Genomic DNA, 25780 nt, shown 5'->3' on the forward strand with positions numbered 1-25780 from the left:
CTGGCACAAACTATTGGCAAACAAACTTTTCCTGTATCAACAAGTTTCAGGCCATTGTGTTTTCTGGTAACAGCAGTGGAACATAGTCTTAACAAAGCCAGTACTCTTGTTACTGGAAATTTAACACATGGCAGACTATTGGTTGAATTTTTCCATGTGGTAAATGTCTGCATTAAATACCCATATAACAGCAGCACAACAACAAGAGTAACGAGTCCATTCCAACTTATGGTGACCCTAATGAGAGTCTCCGTTTTCTAATTATATAGTACTCGGAAGCAGTTTACCAGTTCGTTCATTCTTCTGGAGGACATTTTTGGTTTGTGTGACTTCCCAAGATCATAACAGCTGGCTCTTTTCCTACAAGGCATAGTGAGGAATCGAACTCCCAGTATCTGACCAAGTGCTGAAACTCACTGAGCTATCCAGCCAGATAAATGATGAAAACAAATTGCTCTTCATCTTATGTGAAATTGTGCTTTTAGACAATAGAATATAAAGTCTGGAAACCATGGTCAGAAACATTTACACTTACTCAGAAAGTTTAACTCCTCCCAACCCTCGCCAAGGATGGAATTAGCATTAGGTATTAGCAAATATCAGGTGATAATTGCTAAGACTTGAAACCAGAGTGGATATACTGAAGTCGTGATCATTTAGTTATGCTAAGAAAAAATAATTTCCTTTCTGAAGACCCTACTATAATCTCTCTCTGTGTCCCTGTCTCCTCCATGCACCCCCACCCTCAATCGGTAAGAGAGAGATGGGGGAGAGCAGGGTGTCTAACCCCCTTCTTCTATGCAGAACTAGCCCTATCTTTAGACAAAATGCCTTTTCAGAAAGCAAATGGCGAGAGAAGGTGAAGCACTAGAGCAGTGGTCTCCAACCTTGGGCCTCCAGATGTTCCTGGACTACAACTCCCAGAAGCCTTCACCACCACCTCTGCTGGCCAGGATTTCTGGGAGTTGAAGTCCAAGAACATCTGGAGGCCCAAGGTTGGGGACCACTGCACTAGAGGACATAGACCTTCTAGGCTGCCCTGCACCCCAAGCTTAGCTATCTTTGGCAGCCAAGGTGAAGATTCAACTGACTAACATTTCCACTTGAAAGAGAGCTGGTACCACGTCTTTTGTCCCGTATAGCAAAAAGGATTGTGCAAGCTCAATCCATTACCATCTCAGTTACCTTCTCCTGTGCCTCAAAATATATTAATACAAATGAGAGGAATTCCAAAGATCCATTTATACTCCTAACACTGCTGCCTACCACATATTCCTGTCTGTACTTCATATGCTGGCATGGAGTCCAAACACAATGAACCAGGTCCAGTGGGAGAGAGATTCCTCCTGAGATGCATTTCTCCTGGTTCTCTAGAGCAGCTGCCTAGTCTTAAAACATCTCCGGACTGAAAACTAAAATTGGCAAATGTGCTAGAGGAGTTAAAGCCTTTTCTATTATTTATACTTACGATTCATAACATGATATGGACTGAAGCTAAAAGGCCCACTCAGATCCTGAACAGATGGATACAACTTTCTCTAGAGTTAGATAAAGTCAGGGATTATTTTCTAGAAAGGCAGGAACATTTTTAAAAAAATGTCCTGGATCTGTGAAAACTGATAGTGGCTACACATCTCCCCTGCCCTCGCCCCTATCTACTGCCACTTTTTAAGTTTTGATTAGTTTTTTTCTGAAGATTTACTTGTGGTGTATATGGCAGTGATTCAAGCATTGCCTACTTCTTACAAAAATCTATAAAATAAGGACATAGCAAAGAAACGGTGAACAGGGTGTAAGCAAAGGAATGTTAGATAACAGAAAATTAAACCAGTAAAGTTTATAACAAGCTATCCCTGCACAGAAGGAAGGCTAAGAGACAAGAGATTTAGAAGCAAAGGAAAAGTATTCTCACTATTTGTTGTTTTCATGCTTTTTTAATCAGAGTGACTTTTGTTTCCATACCTTCATTTCCCTTGACCTTCATAAATATAAACTCTGCATCCTAATGTTTATATTGATTTCAAGCCTAAGAGCTCTAATGGTGTGCATTCCTTAACAACCCTGAGTGAACATCTCCTGCCAGGAGGGGAACAGTTTATGTTGCTCATCAGCATGCTGCATTTTTGGTAGTCCAGTCTAATCCTAATGAAGACAAGTGTGGGTGGGTGGGTGGGTGGATGTGCACACGCGCGCACCCGTGTGTGTGTGTGGGGTTCATGAACAACAACACCTTTAGGTTATTTCATGAGTTGTAGCCCTGGTGGTGGTTGTAGGTTTTTCGAGCTGTTTGGCCATGTTCTGAGGGTTTTTCTTCCTAACGTTTCACTAGTCTGCAACAGAGCATGGACAGAGTTCCTACTCCAGTCCTCTGAAGATGCCAGTCACAGAGACTGGCGAAACATTAGGAAGAAAAATCTTCAGAACACGGCCAAACAGCCCAAAAAACCTACAACAACCATGAAGTCCCAGACATGAAAGCCTTCGAGAATACATTGTAGCCCTGGTGTTCGTTCATCTTATACCCAGTCTTGAATTTGTTACAGTTTTAGTTATTCTTGCATCATGATCCTAATTATGTATGCTGTCACATCTGGCCACATCACAAAAGCAATATCCTTGTAAAGGCAGCACATCCCTGTGCCTGCAATGTTGCTGTGGCTGTTCAAAGCATACTTTCTGTTCCCTCATTAATACTTGACAGCTGGAATTCTACATAGTTGGGTCCTTCATCATTTCCTCTCCTTTGGCTATGTATCTCCTAGTTCGTTTTGGGAAAAAGCTGCTTGTTACTGAAACTCCTATACATTTAGAGTCACATGCAGTCTGAAGCAATCAAGAAGCAGCAACTGATCTCACAGAATGAGGCGAGCAGGCTCACAGACGGAGAGACGAAATAGACAGTGTTGCGCAAAAAAAAAAGCCAACAATCCATGCATTAAGGTATCAAAGAAAAGAAAAGAAAAGAAAAAGAGCAGAACAACGTCTTCTTCCTCCACGATTTTTAAACCTTACAGCTGCTCTCTCATTTCCCTTTGTGCAACAACCAGTCACAGATCCTTTATTATGGTTGCTATTCCTCTATCTCCCTTTTCTGGCATACCAGCAAAGTGGCATAAATCTTCATGGGTCCTCACGGCACTGCTACTGGTGTGTGTGTGTTCTGTGCCATCAAGCTGAAACTGACTTACAGCTACCCTAATAAGGCTTTCAAGGTAAGTGAGATATTTAAGGGGTGGTTTTACCAGTTCCATCCCCCCAAGGCTATTTGTATGTCTGAGTGGGGATTCAAATCCTGTTCTCCAGAGTTCTAGTTCATCACTCTATCTGCTAATCCACACTGCTACTGATACAAGGCCTTAATGTGTCCTGTATGGATCAGGGTCATGATGTGGTTGAGAAGTGGAGAGAGAAAGGTCTCTTGCTAAAAATATTTGGAATCAAACCTAAGATCCTATGAATTTAATACAAATGCCTTACCATGCTAGCCTCTCCAGGAGAAAGAGCTTTCCCTGAAGGATACCTCCTATTATGAAGCAGACACTTCTCATGAAGAGGCTTTCCATGCAGTTAGCATTTCTTATAGCCCTTTTCAGAGCTCATATCTTCAACAGATAGCACTTGTCTGCAGATTCATTCTTCTGACCCTTAAGGTTCCACTTCCACCTGAAGATTTGGCTTCCTGGATCTCAGAGGACCCAGAGTCTGTTGCATCTGGTAATCCCCCACCCATGTGGACTTGGAATCTAGTGGCAGTATGACAGACCTAAGTTCAAATCTCCCAGTGTGTGTGAATTTCCTACATATCTGAAAACCCCTAATAGGGTCGCCATAAGTCAAGAGTAATTTCCTGGCATGTAACACAACAACACAGAGAATATGGAAGAGACCGTTTAAATTAGTGGTGGGATCAAAACTCCATGTGGACACATGGGAAGGGCACTTGGTAATTCTACATGGCACATAAGTAGGAGTCCACAGCAGAGATGATGACGCTTGCTCACTCTCATGGTTGTTGTGGAAGTACAGCCAGTGAAAGAAATGGGAACAAAATGAATAATCTACTCCTTTCACTGCAGCCATAGAAAGCTTTGCGATGAAACTGACAACCATTTGCAAAACCTTTTTTCATTATGGTGCAACATACTAATTATTGACATTGCTTAACTCCCTTATAACAGAGAGCAGGCTGGTTCCTTCCATGTTGTCTTTCTGCTGCCAAGCTAAGACCCTTTCGACTGGGCAGGGTTGCAGTGATTGGATGGATGCTGAGGAAAGAATGTTTTATTTATTTATATGTTTCAGTTCATTCCTCCCCCCTTCCATTTCTATACTGCCCCATTGATGATGCTACTCGCTGGAAATAAATGTATGCAATAAAATCATACACTAAATATATATATCATAAATATAAAAACCCCCAATAAAATACAATAAATCCTGTCACTAGATAAAACTGCTTTTAAATAAAAATACACAACTTAAAACCCATTTGAACAGCTCAGGACAAATTTATATTAGCAGAAGGTATTTGTATAATTCAGTCTTAATTAGCTTCCTAAAACAGAGAAGGATAGTGCCTCACAAACCTCTGTACAAAGCATGTTCTAGAGAGAAGACAGGCCCAGAAAGCTTTGTACCCAGTGTTGGCTTTTTGGGCCTCCTTGGGTATTACAAGTCTTAACACCAAACACTGAGAGCAGCAGGAGGAAAGGGGGGCTATTTTGTGGGAAGACGTACCACCAAATACTGAGGTCTAAACCCTTAAGGGTTATGACCAGTACCTTACATTGAGCATGGAAACTAATGTTGTTGTTTGTTGTTTAGTTGTTAAGTCATGTCTGACTCTTCGTGACCCCATGGACCAGAGCACGCCAGGCCCTCCTATCTTCCACTGCCTCCCGTAGTTTGGTCAAATTCATGTTGGTGGCTTTGATGACACTGTCCAACCATCTTGTCTTCTGTCGTCACTTCTCCTCTTGCCCTCTGGAGGTTACCGGGAGCTTTTTTGCAGTTTATCAATAAGAACAATATGGTGTACAGGCTTCTTTAACTAATCACCAGCTCATCATGACTGACTTTTTACAGGCAATACACAGCCAGAAGAAATTGAAGAATGTATTCCAGAATGCACTGAGTATAAACACACAGTAATGAACTGGACTAACATTATGTTATTCCATTGTATACTCAAGAGCCAACATGCCAGCAAACATACCAGAGTTGCCTGGCAAACAATTCCAAGCAAAAATGGTTTCCTGAAGGCAATAAGTTTGAAAACCACTGTGACAGATTAATAAACAAAACAGAAATACAGCAAGTTATATTTAAACTTGGAACACATTTATGTAGGTGTCATCTTCTTTCTCTACTTCTAAACACTAGACAGCTGCAGACACGATAGCTATATGAATAGCTGTTGATGTAAAGATTTGCTTGCTAGCATTTCCCAGTTCAAGTTCAGCAACGTGAATGTTATAAAATAATGAATTTTTTTGCTACTTCACTTTACTTATTTGCACATATGGGAAATATCTCAGGCTCTCCCCACTGAATATTCTGCAACCATTTGCAATAAAGGCATCCACTTTAATTAGTTGCTGCTTTATTAAAAACAGCATTGCTTCCCTGCAGAAGAAAAAAGTTGAGAACTTTATACTGAGTTTTACTGATTCTATAGGCAGGTTAGAAGTGGATTGTCTTTCTATCCACCCAGTCTTCACAGAGGCATGTTTCAAGCATCTACTTGTAACCTTGGCATTCTACTTGTTATTTCATTATTTTATTTTATTTTATCTTATTTATACCCCACCTTCATCTCACCAGAGGAACCCAAGGCAGCTCACAAATAATTTAAAAAATAAGTACTATGACAAGCAAAAACAGAATAAATTACAATGTTAAAAACAATTAAAAATATTAACTATTAATGGATGAAATCTTCTTGCTCAACTTTGCATAATTCAAGTAAGATGACATCATCATCCTGTGATGGTAATATTTAATGGAAATTAATTGAAAGCTCCCTGTCCTGGACCCGACAGATTCTAAGGCTCCCTTTCAACCCAGGAAAGCCTTTGGGAGCCTGGCAAAGAAGTGGGGTAGGACTCTACATCGCTGCCAGATCACTGCTGTCAGAATTGGGACCATGAGTGGCAATCCAGCAGGACTTTTTGGATATTAAATTTGTTTATTATTTATTATGTTAGATGCTATGCTTCTCTCCAAAAACACTCAGAGCAGCATGCAACACAAAAAGGCTCCCCCAAAGAGGCAATAATTGATAGCAGTAATTTTTCCTTTTGCACTGAGTTCTGTTTTGAGTACTGCCTCCACTCTATCAAATCACATGTTTCTGAATAACAATTTAAGTTTATTTTGGACTGGAAGTAAAGCAATGTGATGGTTTAAATAGGAAAAGCCAGGTCCTCATGTCAAAATACCAGTGCCATCATCCAGTAGCATGTACAGAGCATTTTTATTAGCCATGGACCACAGGGGGACGATGCACACTCATCCACCTCAAGGTTCTTTGTATGGGTCAAATAGTCAAACTTCAAAACTACTTCCATGGGAGCATAACCCCACTTCATCAGATTATAATAGAAAATGATAGAGGTTTCGTACAACTTGCAACTGAGAGCCAACCTACATCAATTGATGAAAGACTCACAGCTCAGAGATGCAATACTCGAGAAACTGTTAGAAGGATAGCACTCCAGTTACTTCCTGGACAACGATGTTGACAAGCAACAACAGAACCTGCAGCTTAAATTAGGCCATATTCAGGCTGAAATGTCTTCATGAACAAGTTATTTGCACTAGATACTATCAGACAATAATTATGAAGCAAAGTCTGAGTTATACAGGGCCTGTCATGAATCCAAAGAAACAATTCTTTGTATCATAGCTGGATGCCCTAACTAACCAATTTGCAAAGATAATTTTTTTCAGCAGTTAGCTAAATCTTACAGATTGCTCACATCTTTTCCTCCATTTTAGACATTTCAGTCGACCACCTCCACTTGTAGAAAATGAAACCGAATTACTGTATTGGGATAAACAAATTACCACAATTCAGACAGCTGTTTTTTTTTTAATATTCTAATTCTGGATAAACATCAAGGAAAAACATAGACTCTTTAGACTCCTAAGACTAAGCAGTTAATTTCCGGTGTCCACGGAAGTGGATCCTAAGTGGCAAAAGCTCAAACTGAAACAAGTTGGTTAGTGTTAAAAGTGCCACAATACTTTTCCTTTTGATTTTGTTCCATTGCACAAAATGGAAACGTCAGTGTTGTTTCCAAATCATTTCATCACATTTTATGATGAACTTGGAATCACTGAATGCTGAAAACAGTTCTAAACCAGAGTTTTTCTATGAATAATTAGTTATGCTGATAAAATAATTTACCCCTTAATTAGTACCAATTCTGTTTTCCAAAGCATCTGGCACAAGTGAGGCAAGTACATGAAATTAAACTGAAAGCCTACCTCTAAGTATTAGTTTCATCCCCCTTTATGTGCAAAACTGTCACTTGCCAAAAATAAAACCCTGATATTTGTAAAGATCTGAAGATGACAGCAATACATTAGTAACTGTTCTGCAGTACAGACTGTGACAGATGTGTAAAGTTTCATGTTGCATTTAAAAATGTGCTTTTCTAGATTCAAAGCACTGTAGCAAGAGCTTAACAACTGTAGCAAATTGTCCAATTTCTCAGTTTTCAATTTTTAAGTTATGTGTTTCACTATAGCAAATAAAATCCTAAAAGATGGATGATTTATATGCAAACAACTGTCGATCATGTTATAGTGACAGTAGTCACAAGCAACACTTTTTTCTAGTAGAACATGTGTAGTGAAAATGATAGTACTACCAGAGCTAATATGTAAATTGCAATTCTCAGGAACCAAGTGGTTGTACAGTAACCTGTCTTAAAATATATCTGTAAAAACACGAAGGCACATATAAGACAAACATTTTACATAATGGAAGAAGAGACCTGTTTCATATCAACATTGAATATGTATTAGGTTGTACCCAATGTTGCCATTCTGCAAATACTTGGAGAAATTCAATTTCTATCCATGCAATAGTTGACTTGCACAAATTATGGTACAGCTAGTTGTGAGGTGTACCATCATTAGACTCGATGTTACTAGCACTAGTCATTCTGTGAGCATTTCCCCAGACGTTAGCAGAACAAACGAAACACGAATCAAGGCATTGGTTCATTTGGGATTTTTTTTTTAAAGAGAGCCCAGTGGCTGGACTAGGAGCAAAAGTGGGCATTCACAGAGGCAAGCATTCACTCACGACAACCTCACCTCATTAACTCACTCCAATATGTTGCTGCGAACAACCAGAAATGCTCCTTTTTGGTGCTACTCCTTCTTTCTGCCTGCCTTCTAATCTCACTGTGAAGAAGCAGGATCTGATGAGGTGGGTTTTTCTGAAGGGGCCTTGCCTACTGGCTCTGCTTCATCATTCAGAAGCAGGAACCCTCTCCTTCTTTTAGGCAAAGTTTCTGCACTGCAGCATTCTTTTCCTTTTTTGCTAAAGAATCAAGTTCTCCCTTCAAAGCATTTTCATTTTTTGTTTGGCAAATGTCTACTCCACTTTCATATCATCTCCAAAATGTCAGTGCTAGAATTCATGGGGATTTGGAGCACAGGCTGAATTAGCTTGCAGCCAAGCCTCTGAAAACCACACAAGTATGTGCCACTTTCATTCCATAGCATTTATTCTAACTGTAACAGCAAGAGACAGGAAGCAGGACTCTTGGGTTATGCTGGATGCTTCAGAAGGTGGAGAAGAATACAGCCATCCCATCAAGATGGCCTTTCAGAGCCCATTCTCAGATCACCATTCGTGTCACGTCAAGTACTCAGATAATTCACCACTGATGTTGGTCAAGGGACACTTGATGGCATAGTTATACCATATGAAGTGTATTGTGCTCAGCACAACAGTTCCCACAGCCACACAACCCCATGAGGAGAGTCTAAAAATGCAGGCAGTTGAAATGGTCCATATTGACAAACAAGAAGCTCATCTTCTGTAAAGATAATAGATCTTGATGGCCCACTCAAAACCAAAGGACCCTTGAATATTTTGCAATACAACTAGAATAACTTGTAACAACATAATTTCTGGGGGAAATCAATTTCCTTCAGAGCCACTGTGAAGATTTCAGTTACCGTAACCTCAGAGGGAACAGGAAAGCCTGGGAGGGGGACATTATATCACAGCCCTTGGTAGTCAGAGAGGCTTGAGGTCTCAATCCCATGAGCTCTGGCTGCACCATACCGCTGAGAACACTTACCCAATGTAGGTAATTTAATAATTATGTATGTAGCCATATTTGTCAACCATTTCATTAGCATATTGCCTGTATCTCATTATGCCTCTGTTTTAACTGCAGCAGCTGCTACACATGAAAAATACTTATGAAGAACACAGCTGAAAAAGAAAATGCTAAAAAGATGTTGTTTTTGTACAGCAAACAGAAATAGATTTGTCTTTTCGACAGTTTTAGGCAGTTAGTCATACCAGCATTGATAACAGCAGCGGCAGCCGTACCTCTGCAAAACTGGGACAGTGTGCAGAACTGCTCGCATCTCATGACAAAACATGCTACAGACTGATGTCACTGTTAAACAAGATTAACATCAGGAATTAAAAATAACATCTATGTTCGGAGGGGGGAAAAAACTTCTATTTGCCCTTAAGAGGCCTTTGTGTGCTGCTAATGCTAAAATAGTTACCACTAGGAAAAGCTAGTATTAATCATTTCAGGCACTTGCTGACATGATTTCATGCAAATGACTTTAAAGATTTGAAGCTGAAGCGAAGACGCTGTGAGCCTCATAAGATGACTGCTTAACATTCATGCGCCAAACATGTCACTGTAAGGTCCCTTATGCTACCTTCACTCTTTTTAAAATTGCAACATTAATCATAATTGTGCAACTGCAAACATGTCAAAAGGAAATATGTGGATTCTTCATAATCCACTAAAAGCAGTTCACTTAGATGCATAGTGGGCTTCCACACATGCATTTTTTTAAAGTTTTGCCGTCTGATATTTTATAGGTAAACAGGAAATTCTATAGCCCTCATGCCTCATGATGAGGAAAAGGCATGAATAGACTATTCAAGGGAAAAGAAAAGAAAACCAAGCACAAAACAGCTAATCTTTCCTTAGCTACCCAATGTGGTATAGCAGATAGAGTGCCAGAACAGGACTCTGGGTTTAAATCCCCACTTGGCCATAGAAACTTACTGCAGGAGGGGGACAGGTAAGACTACTCCTTAAACATCTGACTTGTCTTGAAAGCCCTAGTAGGGTCATTGTCTGTCAGTTCTGAATTGATGGCACGTAACAAATTCATCTTTCTTTATATACACCACCTAAATGTAATGCTCTTGACATCATGTCTCATCAGTAGGAGGACAGAAATTTGGTTGGATAATATTTAACTATCAGAGGTTTTGACATACATAATAAGTGGCCCTTTAAGAATGTCAAAATCACATTTGCTGCCATAGTTTCACAATAGGATAATTTTCTAACAGCAATCAGCAAACAGTTGGTAGATATATGTCTCGTTCTCTTTTCCCCTGACTAACACTAATCATGCTCACCTCCATAACCAACAAAGCTTTTCCAGAATTTTCTTTATTTAAACAAGGTAGCCTGATTTAAGAGAATGAGATTTCCCCCCCCCCCGCATTTCATAAACTAGATTAAAGTAGATGAAGTACCCTTCCCATTCAGAGACTGCAATTGACTCTGAGAAGTCAAATGTTCTCTAGGTAAATCAGGGGCATGACTATTTTGGAATGTCTTTTTTCCTTGCCAAATTTGCTAAAGACTGTCCTCAGTTGAATCCTTTGTAAAAGGCAAAGTGATGCATAATAAACTTGACTTCCCTTAACTGACCCCCATCAGCTTCTTCCTTATTTATTCATCTCACTATACAGGTTGCTGTAAAAGGTTCTCAGAGTAGTTTAAAATGAGTAAAAGCAAATCAAAACTCAGTTACATTAAAAAAAAAAACTAACAACCCAGGCAGCCTATAGTCTAAGCACAGAAATTTTGAGGTAGGCTCTCAACTCTGGCATAGAAAAGCAAATAGCTAGGAGTATAAAAAAGACAAGATCAATTTTTAAAAGCATGGGGAAATAAAAAGGTCTCTGTCAGATGCCACAATGACAATAAGGCAGATTTCACTCAAATTTTGGTGGAGGAGGAGGGGGGAAGAGTCCACAGCCAGATAATCTACAGCTCTGTCTCAAGAATTTATGTACTACAGTAGTCGTAGAATAGATGAGGACAAGTGAGAAATCTATAACCACAGATATAGCCCAGTTTATAGTACCATCCTATGTATTAAAAAGAATGCTTCTCAGTCCTGCAGGACTCTTCATTAGGCTGGTCAATGCAAAGATTAGGATGATTTTTGGATTTTTCTCTTTCTGCCTGCATCCCTGTCCCTCTGTGATGTTCAGCTTAATAAAGAGGACTCAGAGACTCAATGGTACTGTGGTGATCCAATAAAGATTAGACCCAAACCCAGATTTTCAGACCTTACACAGAAATCTTACAGATTCATTTCTTCTCTTTTTTATTGTCATATCCACACTTAGAAGCAAGCAAATTTAATGCAATAGATCTTTGCATACAACACATTCATTGTGTGTGTGCTTAATTCTCTCTTTTCATGCTATATTTTTCTGCATGGAATCAAAAGATTTTTGTCCAGCCTGGACAGCCACGCAGACTGTTCTTCGTCAGCTTAAAATGTGCATAATGGAATCAAAGAGCAGGTTGTCCATGGAAAACATGCAGACTCAGAAGGCTAATAAGACAATTAACAAAAGGACAGGGTGTTTCTGTACTCCATTGTCAATGCCAAAGGTGTATATGGAAACCAAAGTACATGAAACAGCTTGGTGTATTGTGCATTATCTGTGACGTTTCTAGGAAAATGCACAGAAACAAATGATTTCTAGGCACTGAACAATGACGTTTCACTCTGAAACATTTTAATTAATCCCTGGCCCCGGCCCCATGTATACTTTTAAAAATGCATACAAGAACATGCACTTTGGATGGTAATTGAGTAAGGAAATGAATAGAAGGCCAATATAGTAGTGTGTCATTCTACATAAAGGTTTATTTTCTCCTCTGATTTTGCTGAGATGATTTAACTGGGTCTGCTCCAAAAAATAGTTTTTAAATGTCTGATTTGTGGAGTCCCCTTAAAATTAAAGTGGAAAAGAAAAGCACAAAAAGGACATGAAGGACATTCAGATGTTTGCTCTTTTATATATGCTGATTCTCTCTGGCTTCTCAGCCAGCACAGACATTGCTAAACATCACTATGTAGGTTGCTAGAGGCATATTTAATCAGTATCTTCACACCCAGGAGAGCAGCACTTCTCTTATTTCCTTCTGCCATAATTGGTTTTTTATCTTCCTATTGTGCCTTCAGGTGGCTGGGCAACTCCACGAGATGGGTACCTGGCTGTGAAGCCAGACATTGGGAGTTTGATTTCTTTCCCCCATGCCTCCTTGGAGAAAAGCCAGCCTAAGTAGCCTTAGGCAAGCTGCACAGTCCCAAATCATTACCAGAAGGAGGGAATGGTAAACCATTGTTAAGTAGTCTTTGCCTAGGAAACCCCAGCAAAGGTCACTATAAGTCTCAATCAACTTGCTGGCAAGTAATTATTTTTATTGCAGCTGTTTTTTTTAAATGATATTTCCACCTTTTCACAACAGCTAGACAAGCAGCCACCATTGCTGGACGTACTGTTTCACTCAACATTTTCTTTAAAATTCTGTCATAGATGTAACTGAATATTATCAGTTTTGTGTATTCGCAAAGGCTTTCACGGCCAGGATCTAATGGTTGTTGTGGGCTTTTCAGGCTCTTTGGCCATGTTCTGAAGGTTACCTGATACCTTGCAGTTGTGGCCAGGTATATATTGGAACCACAAAACGAAGCATCCACACCAGAATCAAAGAACATGAGAGACACTGCAGACTAAAACAACCAGGAAAATCTGCAGTAGCTGAACATGCACTAAAACAAATTGGACATGAAATTCTATTTCAAAATACTGAAATAGTGGACAACACCAGCAATCATTACGTCAGACTGCACAGGGAAGCCATTGAAATCCACAAGCACCAGCAGAACTTCAACAAAAAAGAGGAGAGTTTGAAACTCAACAAAACTTGGCTCCCAGTTCTGAAAAATACAGCGTGCAAAAGGTCAACGAACTCTACCCAGCCACAAGGACCAGGGATTACTACACACAAAAGACCAGCTAATGACACCCATCAGTCACAGTGACAGATAATCTCTCTTCCTTATCAGAACAATACACCCACAACAAGACACACTAATCACCCATCTACAGAAAAAGACAAAAGCCCATCTCACAGCCATAAATACTCCACTCCCAAGCCAACTACACCAGAGCACAGAGTGCTGTCCTCTGAAGATGCCGGCCACACAGACTGGTGAAACGTTAGAAAGAACAACCTTCAGAACACGGCCAAAGAGCCCAAAAAACCCACAACAACCATTACCAGTTTTGTTCAGTCATTTTCACATGCATTAGCCAGAAATAAGGAATGTTAGGCTTGCTTGGGTGAGGCATCCTTCATGTGCCCTGGCAATCTTGTTTCCAGCTATGCAAGCCAGAGATCTCTCAGCTGAAAATGCCAAGGCTTCCTGAATTTTCTGTCCTCAACCAAAATAAAAGGATACCGTCCGAAACACTTCAAGGCCCAAGGCTGGTACAGTGTAACAGCTACAAAAATCCCAAAACAAGATCAGTTACCTACAGAAATACTGTAGATTATATCTTGGATAGTTTAATCAGCTTCTGCCTATGCATGCATTTTGTGCATATGCGTGCAAGTGCATATGTGCATGCACACAGACACACATTGACCTGAAAAGCTGGGGTAATTTTTCCTCAGCCCCACCCTGCATGCTTGTTTGCTTGCTTAAAGTCTTGTAAAGTGGAATAGCAATGACACCTGCTCTCAAAAGTCTACTGTCACCTGTAAACCTCTGAGGTGAGGCAACCTTCTTCTCAGTCCACAAGCTGCACAATCCCCTCTCCATGCAAAGTCTGCACACACATACAAAATGCTCAAAGTGAAAAGCTTTCTCACTATGTTAGTAAACCTGCTACAGTGCAACCAACAAGGCCCTGTTGGCTGGGATGATGCAGTTCTTAGTTCGGTGTGCTCGGAGGACGCCAGTTTGGAGACAGCCAGATTATTAGACAATGTGCAAGAATGCCCACACAACATGGCTTAGAGACATGGTTCGTCGGTTACAAAACAGCACTGACAAAAGTGACAGAATTCTCTGCACCTTCTCCGCAGGGTGAGAGAAGCCTCTCTCTTACAGGGCTAGGACTGACTACTCCTTGTCCATCTCACATTTTTTTTCAGTGAAAGAGTCTTCTTTCCCTTGCTGAAAAGATGGTGAGTGGCTAATCCATTTTGCTGCACCTCTGTCCAGTCTTTAGACACCCACCCCTAACTTAGTTTGAGACGTAAATTCAACTATATGGTCATCTATTTTCCCCCATTAGCACCATGGCCAAAAGCTTTTACACTTACCCCTTAACGTTTGGGGTTTTTTTTTAAAAAAAAAATCTTTTTTTCCCTGGAGTTATTAAATCAAATAGAATTAGAGGCTCCAGAAAGCGGATGACTGGATATGAATCTGAAAAAAGATTGAGTCACTTAATGGGAACTGATTCTCACTAGTAATTTCTCTTGTCAGGAGGGATTATAGCTAGGGAAGATGGCAGTATTAGTTCCCATAATTCCTAGAAAAAGCAGGCTTTGTTTTGCCCTATGGAATGGAAGGATGCATATGCAGAATTATGGTGAGAGGACCATCAAACTACATAATACACATCCTTCAGCTCCCCTTATTAAAATCAAGCTGGGTGTCTGAGGATACATCTCAGTACTAGAAAGAACAACTGTAATATCTGTGTCACCAACACTGTGATAGTGTACTATCACAGCATCCATACTTAGAGATTTTCTGTAAGAATATTGAGATAGTGATTGAAATAAAATTGCAAAAATTGATACCTGCACAAACTTCATCAGCCACAAGCTTTTATTGATGACCAGAAGTTTCCTAGTCTGTCCACCCACTCACTCTCTATTCCAAGGCTCCTTGGGGGTACCATTTGACCTGAGAAAACCTTTGGATCTTTGGGATGGGGGAGACCTATAAAAATCATTCCCAATGATCCTGTCACCAGGATCAGGCATTAAAGGCTTCCCCCCTCACCTGTGGATGAAATAGCAAATTTTTAATGAGTGACAAGGGCCACAGCTGATGATATCATCAGCTTGTATAGGCATAAAGCATACATCAGCGTGTATAGGCAATAGGATCATGGCCAGTGTGTGTAAAGAGTGCTGAGAGTAATGTTAAGTGTTATTATTGTTTACTGTATACTGCTTGGCCACTTAGAAGTCTTAATGATTTTTTTTTATTTTTGTTAGATGTATTGCCTGTTATATATGAGCTAAGTTTAAAATTAGTTTTACAGCTGAAGATAGCTTTCAAATTTTATTGACTTTTTCAGTAATACAAATTGGTAAAACAACACTAAATTAGGTAATAACTAACTAGAGAGAAACATTTCTGAATCACTGCATAAATAAATACACATTTATACTAAAGGACCTTTATCTGTCTTACGTACATAGCAAAATAAAAGCTGGGCTTATGTATGTTTAAAAACTCTCTAAAGAAATGTTGCATGTCCAGTTTAGGCAACTTTACCAAAATAAATAATTTCCTGTGAGAAAACCACATTTAAAATGATAGAAAAATGTGACAAGACATAAGTAAGCACACAATGTGCAATCAAGTTCAATTTTTCACTGTTCTCTCTCTCTCTCTTTCTCTCCCTCTCTTTCTCTTTGTGTGGGAGAGAGACAGTGTGTGAGTGTGTATGTGAGAGAGAGAGAATATATGTGTGCATCTGTACGTGCCTTTGAATCTATGTCCTTTCATTCAGATGCTGCATGTTTCATTCGTTTTGAAAGCATATGGGCTTTTCTGCAAAACAAGCAGTGGATGGCATCAGAAGGAACTTAACATCTGCCAAGAGATATCAACACTGAAACTGAAAGTCTTTGAAGACTTTGTACAGCTGTAATCTGTCTGACCCATCTACCTGAAGAGGAAAGTTCCCTCTGGCACCAGACTGCTCCCCCGGGCTTGCTCTTGGATTCTCCTAGACAGGAACAAATATAAAACAGCTTCCTAATCCAGTTAAAACTTGCCTGTGCGATATGGTTTCCCCATGCTTTCATGCCTTCCTGTATCCATTGGTTTTGGTTTGATCTTGAATTCTGACTTGCTCTTCAGTTCTACACCTTTGTTTCTCCTCACTTTCCCTTCCCATTTCACAATACCTTTGACTAATGTAACTTCTGGTTCAAGGTTCATAGCTCATCTTGGCTACCTGCAGCTCAGCCTTCCAGTTACACAAGTATTTACTCTGCGTCCTTAAGAGAAGAACCTACAGGTTGCATTTTGGGTTATAACCCTTACAGGGTGGCTCACATAAAGGTAAGACATACAAGCTTGTTTTGACATATAAAGCCCTAAACGGCTTGGGCCCTGGATACCTGAAGGACTGCCTCCTTCCATATGAGCCTACCCGGCTCATATGGAGCCTACCTTTTGAAAGAGCCATCCCTCAAGGAGGTAAGAGGGATGGCTTGTAGAGAAAGGGCCTTTTCGGCAGCTGCCCCCAGACTATGGAATGCCCTCCCAACTGAGATTCATCTGGCGCCGACGCTGATGACATTTCGGTGCCAAGTCAAAACCTTCCTGTTCCAGAAGGCTTTTAATTGAAATAACATCAACTGTGGGTCCCGATGGCAATTTTTAGAGTATCTATCTTAATTGTATGTTAATCATTTTATCTTTTTGTTTGTTTGTTCAGTCATTTAGTCGTGTCCGACTCTTCGTGACCCCATGGACCAGAACACGCCAGGCCCTCCTATCTTCCACCGCCTCCCGGAGTTGTGTCAGATTCATGTTGGTTGCTTCGATGACACTGTCCAGCCATCTCATCCTCGGTCGTCCCCTTCTCCTCTTGCCTTCACACTTTCCCAACATCAAAGTCTTTTCCAAGGAGTCTTCTCTTCTCATGAGATGGCCAAAGTACTGGAGCCTCAGCTTCAGGATCTGTCCTTCCAATGAGCACTCGGGGTTGATTTCCTTTAGAATTGATAGGTTTGTTCTCTTTGCAGTCCAGGGAACTCTCAAGAGTCTCCTCCAGCACCACAATTCAAAGGCATCAATTCTTCGGCGGTCAGCTTTCTTTATGGTCCAGCTCTCACTTCCATACAACACTACAGGAAAAACCATAGCTTTGACTATTCGGACTTTTGTTGGCAAGGTGATGTCTCTGCTTTTTAAGATGCTGTCAAGGTTTGTCATTGCTTTCCTCCCAAGAAGCAGGCGTCTTTTAATTTCGGGGCTGCTGTCTCCATCTGCAGTGATCATGGAGCCCAGGAAAGTAAAATCTGTCACTGCCTCCATATCTTCCCCTTCTATTTCCCATGAGGATTGCTGCCTTGTCGTGGCAAGGGGGCTTGAGTAACTCAGAGAAGCTATGGGCTATGCCGTGCAGGGCCACCCAAGACGGACAGGTCATAGTGGAGAGTTCTGACTAAACGCAATCCACCTGGGGTAGGAACCGGCAATTTTATCTTTTATTGTATTTTAATTGAATTTTAATTGTTGTAAGCCACCCAGAAACCTTTGGGTAGAGTGGGCGGCATATAAATAAATAAATAAATAAATAAATAAATAAATAAATAAATAAATAAAGAAAGAAAGAAAGAAAGAAAGAAAGAAAGAAAGAAAGAAAGAAAGAAAGAAAGAAAGAAAGAAAGAAAGAAAGAAAGAAAGAAAGAAAGAAAGAAAGAAAGAAAGAAAGAAAGAAAAGAAAAGAAAAGAAAAGAAAACTATTTCACAGCATCTGGAATCCTGTTTGTCAAGACACAACATAACTTTACATCATGGTAAATGTGCTGGGTGTTCCACCCCAACAGCAAGGACTGCACAAGGTGATTGTGCACTCCATTGTGCAGTTCCTGTTTGGATTGACTGAGCAACACACTAGCACAAGTGCTTCATGAACAGCCACCTGGGCACAATTGTACAACTGTTGCAACAGGATTTCAGGGGGAAAAATAGGAAGCACTGCAGAATCTTTGTTCCAGACACCCTCCACTATGGCATTGTACTTTGTGTAGGGATGTCTTAAGGGATGACACAGAATGGCAGAATACTAAGAATGGCCTTAGTATTGAGATACATTATACCAGTGGTACCAGTATGAATTGTTGGAGTCAGGAGTGCTTTCATCCCCATCAGCCTGCCTCGCTTGGATTGATCACCGAAGCACTGTTCAAAGGCCACTCGTCTATTGCTAGTCTAAGATAAAGTAGATTGAATGACTCACTGAGAAGTGTTTAAATATTGAGTTATCATTCAACTTTTTGGGGACTAGCAATAGGATTCTGCCAATATATTTATAGGTTACAACAACTAGGCTGGTGATCATAAGGTGGATGTGGGTTGGCACTGCCTTTGGGGTATTGTCAAGCCCAAGCATAGAAGGCTGTTAGAAAAGCACCAAAGGTGTGTTTATTTTATCTGGCTTTTGCAGATATCGATTTTATTAGCTGAAAAACTGAAGTGGTTTTTGCTGTAATGATTTTAATAGTTCTTGAATTTCTGCTCAATATTTTATCGGGCTGATGCTATTTTTATTTTATTATTTTCAATGTCTGTTTTTTACCAATTATTAATACTGTTTGTTGCTTTTATTATTGTGACTTGTGTTTCAATGAACCACTGGAAGCTGCCTGGTGAAAGGTTTTTTTTTTTTTTAAGTTATCCTTAAAAGCAATCCATAAATATTTTAAATAAATACATCACATACATTAAAACCTGCAGATGCAGTATCCACACATCATTTTATGAAACCAAACCTACACCCTGACATACCACTAGCTCTCTCAACCAGCAGGCACGCAAATCATGTGCTTTTCAAGGATTTGTTTGCAGGAGCCGCTTAACAATGTTATCTCTAAAAATCGCAGACAAAAGTTCTCTTGAGAACTTTAATAAGAATGAGCTATAATTTGCTTGCTTCATTCCGCAAGTGCTTGGACATCATGGAAGTTGTAAATTAAACCTCTTTGGAAAGGGAATCTGAACTTCCTTTATCTGTCCATTTTCATTTACTTATTGCACTCAGGCAGTATCAGTAGGTTTTCATCAAAGCACTCAGTTTACTTTGAAGTTCATTTTCAATCGGGCCTTCTGAAAGAGCAAATCATTGGTTATCCAATATTTTTAAACACCAGTGGACTGGTATTGTTGCTTTCTCAGTGGGAAAGTCATTATCACTGTGGCTGCATTTATTTTTTTGTTTGTTTGTTTCCCACCTTTCTCCTTAAAAGTGACAACAATTAAAAGACAGTATTTAAGCTAATAGTAGGTATACAACACTAAAAGATCAAATGAATACAATATTTTAAAAAAATAAACAACACTAAAACACATTCAATGCAATAAGGTACAACTATCCATTAAAAAAAAAACCCAGCAACTCTCAGGCAGCCAATCACTCAGAGAAAACGTGCCCGAAGAGAAAGGTCTTCGCCTGCTTGCAGATGGACAGTAAAGATGGGGCCAGTCTAGATTCCTGTGGGAAGGAGTTCCAGAGTCTAGGGGCAGCAACACAGAAGGATCTATCTTGCAGACAACACCTTGATTTCATCTTATAGTGATCAAATTGAAAGAACTCCTTCAAATGAAATACTAGGCTAAGGTGGTGAACAATTTGCTCTCCAGGTATTTTGAACTTCAGCTTCCAGAATTCTCAGCCTGTATTGCCAATGATAAAGGACTTTGGGAGTTACAGTCCAAAACACCCAGGGTGCCCAAGGTTTGTCATACCTGATGCTATTACATTTTAAAAACTGTACTAAAAAAAGATTTCAGCTTTTTCAAGCTTCCTCCCATACCAGAGAAATTCAGTATATATCAGGTTACCAATCTCAACATTTACCCATGTGCATTCCTTGGAACACACTGGAAAGCCTGGGAAGTAAAAGCCAATAGGAGGCAAACAGGCTGCTCAGCAGCTCTGAGCCACCGCGGAGTTCCATATATTGGTGCACAAGACAAAGAACATGCCACCAGCTCTCATAGCAGAGAATGTAGTTCCCCCACTCAGGATAGGAATTTAAACATTGCTTAACTAAAGATTTAGCTTACTTGACCAATGCAATTGCTTCATTTACTATCCAATGTTATACAGTGGTGCCTCACTTTACGATTGCCCCGCATTACGACGAATCCACTTTACGATTATCTTTTTGCGATCGCAATTGCGATCGCAAAACAATGGTCTAAATGGGGGGATTTCGCTTTGCAATGATCAGTTCCCTGCTTCGGGAACCGATTCTTCGCAAAACGATGATTTTTAAACAGCTGATTGGCGGTTTCAAAATGGCCACCGGGTAATTAAAATGGCTCCCCATTGTGTTTAGGGACGGATTCCTCACTAGACAGGCAGCGAAAATGGCAGCCGTATGGAGGATCGTCGCTGGACGGTGAGTTTTTACCCCACTGGAACGCATTGAACAGGTTTCAATGCATTTCAATGAGGTCTTTATTTTCACTTTACTATGTTTTCGCTTAACGGCGATTTTCCTGGAATGGATTACTGCCATTAAGCGAGGCACCACTGTATTTGTATCCTTAGGTCAGTGGATGACATCCCTGCAGATTTGTAAACAGAAAATATTCTTCTAAGTAGCCAACATCATTAGGACTTCACTGTAAAAATTCCATGATTCTTCAATGTCTACATGATAACTCTTCTTTAGTTGGCTCAAGTTCAGCCTGAGGCAAAGGGGGGAAATGAAATTTTATGTCTTCCATGTATAGAAGCCAACTGGGCTGCCTGTTGAATCTTCTTCACTTACAGTGAGAGGACAACAGCCTTTCACACCTTTACACCAGCGTAACGCAAAATCCTGGTCAATCCAGCCCACTGAAGAATCTCCAACCCCCTGCCAGAGACATCGGTTCCAAGATGAAACTGAAAGTCCAGGCAGTATTTCACAAAACAGACAGCTTGAAAATTCAGGCAATGTTCCCCATCTTGTTGCTTTTACTCACACATTCAACAAGACTACAGCTTATAATATTTGAAGGAGCCCAGTTCATGTGTATCCAGTCATTCAGATTCGCTGGAGGTGTCCCTCATCTCTGTTTTCCACCACTCAGATCAATGTACTCTGAGGAGGTTTTGGGGGGAGAGCTTCCGTTGATATGGCATCCTAGTTGTGGAGGCCCAGCTGATACTGAGATTGTCTTTTAACTGGGCACTAAGTGAAAACCTGGCTGTCCACCCAAGCATTTTTGCAGCTACTGGAATCACTGCATGGTGTCCAGTCCTTTAGTTCACTGCTTTCTGTTTTGTTTGAACTGTTGAGGGAGTTTTAAAGGGCCATAGTTGTGCATTACTTTGCAGTCTCAGTTCTTCTGTATGGATTTTAATACAGACGACTATAGAAAAAGACACAATTATTTCAAATGTGGATTCTTCATAAGAAGCTAAGAATTTCCTGGGTCAAAAGGGCAACCAATGGAGAAATATTAATGTGGATGAATAAAGACCAAGAAATAATTGGGGGGAAAAACCATAAAAGACAAATAGTTCAACAGTCTGACCAGGTAATGCTAAATGAATGTTACAGATTGCTACAGCAGACAACTCAGAAATAGACTCTAAATTTGGATGAAGCATAACATCCATGTTTAGAGCTGCCTTATCTAAATCATAATAGCTATGATGATGTCTACTGTACTCCTTAGATTCTTTTAAGGTAATTATACTCACTGTACCTTATCTCCAGATCTACTGATACAGGACAAGTTATAAATTTTTAAAAATCAATTAAAACATGAACAGGTTTGCAACACTGTGCATTTTAGAGCTATAGCTGAAAAGCCGTATTGAAAATACTCATATTGTGCAGCTCTCCCACCCCCAGATGTTACCATTATACATGAAGAAGAAAACATTTCTAGTTGTCTTTACTATGTGAGGACTAACTACTTCAGGATCTGCGTGCCTGATATAATGCCCTAATCCCAGAGTTGGCCGAATCCTGTTCACTTATGTGATTGTATAAGGGTGATCACATAGGCCTCTCTGTGCAGCAGGCTCACCTTCGCGTGACCAGTTTCACGCATAACTGGTTGCACAACAGATTGCATGATGGGCAAATAGCAGGAAGGGGGAAATGATCTTTGCTTTTATGAGAATACAGCTTCTTCCCAATTGGATTTTGAACAATGTTCCATTTTCCCCATCTCCAAAGTAAAAGCTCCCCATCTGGCAAAGTAAAAGCTCTGGATGATAAAGCAAGACTCTGCCAAAGGAGATGGGCAGATGTCCTCCCTCTGTCACTAGCTTATGTTATGGTAGCAAGTCACATACTGTAGAGAGATCTGGTTTTGGCTGCAGACAGTGCATCTTTTTGTGACTCCAAGCTTCTGACATAAATACATAGTCCCATGGTGTTACAATACAAATGAAGGTGCATCCTAGGATTTAACCCCTTGAGTATGTTGGGTTTGTTCTGTCATATATATATAACAATTTGCAGTAGAAGAAATACTACAGAATTTAAAAAAAAAACTTGAGCAAATAATGGAAGCCTGGGATAAGCATTCATACATATCACTTTACTGAAAATCTATACTGCACTTATATATTAGTCATCTAGACAAACAAACAAAAATGGCAGATGAGCATCCGGACAGTTGTTTTAGGAAGGAATGGGTCATCTACCTCTTCAGTATTCTTTCAATTATCATTCAGGTGCATGAAAGAAGAGAGAATGCTGTCAAGGCATCATTATAAATTCCCAGACCTACGTTCCACAGAGTAAACAGCTCTGTGCAAATGGAAATTCACTGTGTTCCTGTACTGCTGTAATGGCTCACCTAAGACAGTTTGTACTAAAATAACCAAGGGCATGCTATATTTGTTACAGGAACATAAATATTCTCTTAATGTATGCAGGATTGTGAAGAGCTACTGGTGTCCCTTTCTAATAACATCAGAAAGCTGCAACTTCTAGAGAAATAAAAGAATTTTTCTACCATGCTGATATCTTCTATTTGGAAAATAAGAGCAATCAAGATCAAATGCAAGTGTATTCATTGGACAGCTTAGGATGTAGCATTAGCTTTAAAAATGCTGTGGGAAGAGGTTGTAGGCCAAGCTATCCATTGCTTCTTTCACCCAGAGGTCCTGACTATCTGATTCACACTTACAACACTGGCTTTAAAGTCCGTCACTGTGGCTTATAAGATCCCTTTTTCACCCCTGGGTCAAAAATCAGTTTGTAACTATTTATTTCCCTCTGATTCCTTTCCTGTGGTTGTGAACTTACACCATCAACTACTACTCTGTCGTTCTGATCTGTAAGAGGAAACTTTTTGCTGTGCCTCACTGTATTTTGAGCATCATTTTTTAAAATTGTCAGAGCTATTTCTCTCATTACTGTTACGTACGTACAACTATGTGATGCAGTGCTTTCCTTCTTCTCAGTCTCAGGCCCAAATCCAAGTGTTAACTGCAGCTAGACCCACTGAACCACAGGAGCTTACTAAATGTTCATTCACCAAGTTCTCATTGATTCAATGGGTTTACTCCAGTTGAGACAAACATGAATAGGCTATCATCTTTCCCTGGGTATTAATGTGCTTTCCCCCCCCCCCATGCTATGTACAGCAGTCAAGTAATGCTGTTTTATTTACAAAACAGACTGCCAAGTGAGTATTTCAGTGTGAAATATGCTTTAGGCTTTCACAGCACTGTAACACATTGGCCTTTATGATCTAAATTCCATGTGTAATTACTACTGATCCCATCATTCATGGCATTCATGGAATTTGGAACTCTTACCTTAAATACAGATTACTTTTGAGCTACTTTGTATAACTGACTATATGGCATTGAATAGCCTGTTCTGCTAAGCAGGATTATGTTTCTTCATTGTTGCCTCTTCCGTAAATAATGCAATACAGAATTCTCAAACTGCACTATGACTGTGTTCTCAGGTGCTATAATGTTATGCAACTGAGAATATAAACTATTGAATGTACATTATCTCATGCGATTCAGTCTTCTCAAATATACTGCTATGCTGGGGTATTATAACAGCATAAGTATCATCATTCCCCAATGCAGACTAAATGTGTGTGCTGACAGTTTTCAAGATACAATGCCACATCTTTAGTTCCACAGCATATTTATTTATTTATTTATTTATTTATTTATTTATTTGTTTGTTTGTTTGTTTGTTTGTTTATATTCCTACCCCGCCCATCTAGACCAAAGGTCTACTCTATGCTATGCATAGCATGTATAGTATTGTTAATACTTTATGGTTGTTGTTTTCTATGCTCAAGATTTGTATCCCAGATGGGAATATTATGCAAGTGAAATTCTGAATTATAGGATCTACAAAAGATAAGGAAAGTACAGTCCTCTAGATTTTTTTTAAAAAATCATCTCCCATCATTATTGAATATTTAACATTTGTTACTGGACCAGATGGGAACTGGAGACCAATAATATCTAGATAGCCTCATGTTCCCCACTCCTGCTCCATAATGTGAAGCTACAAATATAGGATAATAAAAACTTCTGAAGTATTCATTCTCTGGTATTACAATTGAGAAGTTGAAGAATGGCAAAGCCTTTTTAGAAGACCATAATTTTCCATCATATGAACAGCATTTCACTATACATGGAAATACACGGAATAACAATACATTCCAAATTACAAAAGCTGATTGGACCCAGTGGGTCATTCCACTAATAAAACACTTTTGTGTGTTCACAGAAGGTTCTGGGAAGGAAACAGAAAAACAATGTTCACCAATTCTTCCTTTTTCCCTTCAGAAGTTCACATGTCTCCAAAACTGCGTTAGGAGTTCCACGGCCTAGCTCCTCAAAGCAAGATATTTTGATTCATACACTTATCACTCATTTTCTTGTACTGACTTGAAAACCTAATGTTATACATGCTGATGTGGAATACATTTTACCTACAACTGAGTGTTACAAATGCTCCACCCTTAATTTGTAAGAGCAGCTATGTTTCCCAAGACCCTCAATGGGTTATCAAAAGAAACTAGAATTTCAGTGATGCAGGGTCCTTTGTCTACTAAGATTCACAGGATAAATACAGGGTATTTCATCTTTTGAGATGTGTCAGTCAAGCTCTCTGCTAAACGAACTTTCAAAACACAGATGAAAAATGACTTTTCATATTGAAAAATCAAAGTGACAGCATTGACATATAAGCTTCTATGCAGTCTTATGAATATAAGTTCATATTGTGTATCAGGCATTTAAGGGGAAGCTAACACATAAAGTGTCCAAAGGCATTAAGGAGGATCAATTCCTCCATGTCATCAAACTATGACACAGAGTATGGTGGAGTGTTTCAGGTATCCAAAGATAATTCAGATCTACAGAGACATAGCATGGATTGAAAATAAAAGTCTTGCTGAAGAACTGTAAAAGTAATACCAAAAATAAGGCCTCTGGGGGAATATCTTTACTAGTATAATAAAGGTAATTAAACAG

At 39.7% G+C, this 25780-nt stretch overlaps 1 protein-coding gene across 40 annotated transcripts in view; it reads right to left on the reverse strand.

Annotated features, from left to right (window-relative positions):
• The window catches only part of ATP2B2 (ATPase plasma membrane Ca2+ transporting 2), a 522267-nt gene that overhangs the window by 147368 nt on the left and 349119 nt on the right, over positions 1-25780 (reverse strand). The window lies entirely within an intron of this gene.

This window comes from Pogona vitticeps, chromosome 2 (assembly GCF_051106095.1).
Source record: "Pogona vitticeps strain Pit_001003342236 chromosome 2, PviZW2.1, whole genome shotgun sequence".
In the NCBI taxonomy this organism is placed as follows: domain Eukaryota; kingdom Metazoa; phylum Chordata; class Lepidosauria; order Squamata; family Agamidae; genus Pogona; species Pogona vitticeps.